Genomic DNA, 3928 nt, shown 5'->3' with positions numbered 1-3928 from the left:
AAAAAAAAAAAAAAAATTATAATAATAAATAAATAAATAAATAAATTAATTAATTAATTAAAAAAAATCCTGTTATGACTATTTTGCCTAATTTTAGAGTTTAAGTATTTTAAAATCATTGAAATAAGATATAAAACAAGATATTACGGCTTTTAGTAAGTGTATTTTGTCTTACTGCAGTGGCAGTTTTTAATATTTAACACAAGAATTGTAAAATAATTTGCCCGTGTGTCAAAAAATAGTAATAATAATAATAAAAATAATAACAACAACAACACTTATATCAAAGACACATTTTCTAGAATCAAGTCTTAATATCTTATATAATTATACAAAAATACTTTAAGAATTTTATAAGTCCAAAGATGTACACTGGCATATGTAAACAAAGGAAAAAATAAATGGCCCCTAAGGGCTAGTTCACACAGAACATGTTTTTCTATTCCACTGGGAAACTTTTTTTCTAGGCAAACACATGCTAGACAGACATCTTTGATCACTGTGTTTGCATCGTGCGTATGACACGGTGTCCTAAAAACGCTCAAATTTAAAAAAGTTACACTTTTTTAAAAACGCATTTTGAGACCTTGTGTTTTTCCCCCTTCCACCGCCCACGTCTTACATTGTTCAAAGCAAAACAGTGTTCTGTGTGAATGGCCCCTAAGTCTGTCTTGGACACTTTTATAACTCGACTACAACATATATTGCACTGAATTGTGCTTTCTGTACGCTTATATTTGACAAATAAACAATATAGCGACTTCCAAAGCCATTTTTGCAATATGTTTTTAATGATTTGCAATACTGTAATGCCTTAAATTATCTTCTTTGAGGGCAGTTTTCAGCAAAGATTTAAGAAAACGATGTAGTGTGCAGACAGGAGGGCGGCTCTTTGAAGAGTTTCTGTTTCTTACTGTCAGTGTTGGGCTCTAGAGAGAGAAAGAGAGAGAAAAGAAAGAAATGGAGAGAGAAAGAAAGAGACAAAGAGAGAATATGGAATGAGACTAACATGGCGTTGCTGGCGGTAGAGCTGGACAGGGCGGTACTGGAGATCACGGACCCCACACACACACACACACACACACACACACACACACACACACACACACACACACATATATATATTCATACGGGAAAGAAATGGACATGACACACAGAAGCAGGGAGGTAGGGAGGAATATATTTTACAAAACAAACTCATAAATATCCATCCACACACATTCATGCCAATACACACAAACGGCACAAAGGTAAAAGGTTTGAATGTAGGATGTAGGGGAATTGAGAATGGAATAATGACGACAAAACACGTACATAAGGAAAGGGAACACAATATAGAGAGGGAAAAGAAAGAGAAAGAGAAAATTAAAATAATGCCAAGAAAACAGCATCAAGCAATGAACAACAGCAACGACAGAGTGAGATCTGTAATGAATGTCACAGCGTGAAAGTAGCTTGCGTGTGTGTGTGAGCGAGAGAGAGACGATGATGGCAGGAACATGAGAAAATGGAGAGAAACACAGTAGAATGCGACCACAGATCATTAACAATCAGCAGATGAGGCAGATGGGAGCTGCAAAGACTAACCTACTTCAGCTGCTCAGTGAAGTGTGTGTGTGTATTAAGAGGAATATTTGTGTGTGAAAACAGGAGAAAGGCTGCTGCGGAGAGAAGAATAGTATCTCGTTGTTGACACACACACACACACACACACCTGATACCACCCGTGACCCCCTGATTTGTGTAAGCATTGTTAGAAAGCAGACCAGCACGTCCAGGTTGGTCGCCCTCAGGTTATTAACAAGGAAGTTCAGTTTTTAATGAACCCTGTTACAATCCCCCTCAGCTTTATAAATAAGAGTCTGCGATGTAAAAGTGGCACTAAAAATGTAAAGGACATTGAATACTTTTCCAATCAGGAAAAATGGATTATGTATGTGTGAATATGTGAATACAAATGTATTTTTGTCTTGTGTCATTGGGAGATTTTTCCATTTTGTTTTAAGTGAAAAAAATGTTTAAATTAAGTGAGATTTATGCTAAACCCAACTGAAATGGAAAAAGACACATTACACCTATATTCATGATATATTCTTAGAAAATATTGATGTCTTGGAAAATTCTTATGCAGTTTTACGTTCTGGGAAAATTATTCTTGTTTTAAGGACAAAATTAAGACTTTACATTGACTACATTGTAACAAAAATAATAATAAAAATAAATAAATAAGTAAATAAAATTCTATTTCACATGAATGCTGTTCTTTTGAACTTTCTATTCATCAAAGAATCCTGAGGAGAAAAACATTTTTCATGGTTTCCACCAAAATTTTAAGATGCTATCTATAGCTATCTGTGTAATCCATAATAATAGACACAACCAGTTTTATTAATTGAGATATTTATTCAGTAAGGAATAATTATCTCATAATTGTATTGTAGTCATATACACATTCCATACAGTTTGTCTGAGTTGTGCCTTAATTTGAAAGGTGAGCTTTAAAGCGGGAGGTTTTGATACATCGCATGAGATGCAGCCACTTCTCAAATCTCAAAATAATTTTATGATGCACAATTGATTTAAACACAGTCAGTTATGTCTTAAGATTGATCTTATGGATTAAGAACGTCCCAGGTTACGTATATAACCAGGGTTCCCCGAGGGAACGAGACGCTGCATCGGAAAACGCCAGGGCAGCCGGCGCTAGTTTCTTAGGAGTGAAGCAAGCTCTAGTAGGGATGCCGGAAGTATGGCCTTGCGACGCAGCGTCTCGTTCCCTCGGGGAACCATGGTTACATACATAACCTGGGACGTTCCCCTTCGGGAACTCGAGTTGCGTCGGAAAACGCTAGGGGAACGAGATGTCCATGCCGCCAGACTTGAAAATCCCTGCCTAGTGTGGAAGAGCACAGCTATGGCAAGAGAACAGAGGGGCCTGGAGTGGCTCGCAAATCTAGGTCATAGAACCTGACGAATGTGTGGGGCGTAGACCATCCCGCAGCGTTGCAGATATCCTGCATAGGAACACCTGCCAGAAAGGCCTTGGAGGCCGCCACACTTCTTGTTGAGTGAGCCTTGACCCCCAATGGTGAGGGGAGATCAGAGGACTCATAGGCAACAGTAATGGCATTCACTATCCACCGGCTGAGGGTTTGCTTGGAAGCAGGATGACCTTTCTTAGGAGGACCATAGCACACAAGCAGTTTGTCCGCCTTTCTCCACAGGGAAGCTCTGTGGACGTATGCATCCAGTGCTCGCACTGGACACATAGTGCAGCTCTGTGGACGTATGCATCCAGTGCTCACACTGGACACATACAATTAAGCCTCTGCTAGTCGGGCTCCCTGAAGGGAGGAGGATAAAAAGCCTGGAGTACGACAGGCCGTGGTGTAGAGGAGGGGACCTTATGGACATACCCCGCACGAGGGTACAGAAAAACTTTGGCCAGACCGGGCGCAGTCTTTAACGTAAGAAGACGATCTGATATCTCCTCGATAGGCTCAAAGGGAGGCCTACAGAGAGCTTCTAGCACCAAAGCGAGGTCCCAAGGAGGGATACGAGATCGTACCTGAGGCCTCAGCCTCATCACACTGAGGAGGAAACGTGTAACCAGGGGGTCCTTGCCCACTGAGTGACCATCAAGAGGGGCGTGGTAGGCCGCTATAGCCGCCACGTAGACCTTCAGGGTGGAGTGGGTTAACCCCGCGGAGAAACGGGCCTGCAAGAACTCCAGCACTGTACCAATCGGGCAGTTAACTGGGTCAAGCAGGCGGTCTCCGCACCATGAAGTGAAGAGTCTCCACTTCAGGGCGTACAGTTTCCTCGTTGAGGGAGCTCTAGATTGGAGGATGGTCTCAACAACCTCGGTTGAGAGACCAGAGGCTATGAGTTGTGCCCCCTCAGGGGCCACACCCACAGCTTCCACAAC

The 3928-nt window shown here is 41.3% G+C and overlaps 1 protein-coding gene and 1 long non-coding RNA gene across 4 annotated transcripts in view; both read right to left on the bottom strand.

Annotated features, from left to right (window-relative positions):
* LOC107670015 (uncharacterized) overlaps window positions 1-3928 on the bottom strand; it is a 718471-nt gene that overhangs the window by 424712 nt on the left and 289831 nt on the right. The gene's annotated exons all lie outside the window — the stretch shown is intronic.
* The window catches only part of LOC107669951 (adhesion G protein-coupled receptor B2-like), a 303770-nt gene that overhangs the window by 38430 nt on the left and 261412 nt on the right, over window positions 1-3928 (bottom strand). The window lies entirely within an intron of this gene.

Source organism: Sinocyclocheilus anshuiensis, unplaced genomic scaffold (genome assembly GCF_001515605.1).
Source record: "Sinocyclocheilus anshuiensis isolate Anshui unplaced genomic scaffold, SAMN03320099.WGS_v1.1 scaffold253, whole genome shotgun sequence".
NCBI lineage: Eukaryota > Metazoa > Chordata > Actinopteri > Cypriniformes > Cyprinidae > Sinocyclocheilus > Sinocyclocheilus anshuiensis.
Note: the sequence above shows the minus strand (reverse complement) of the source record. Positions and strands in the feature narration are given on the sequence as shown.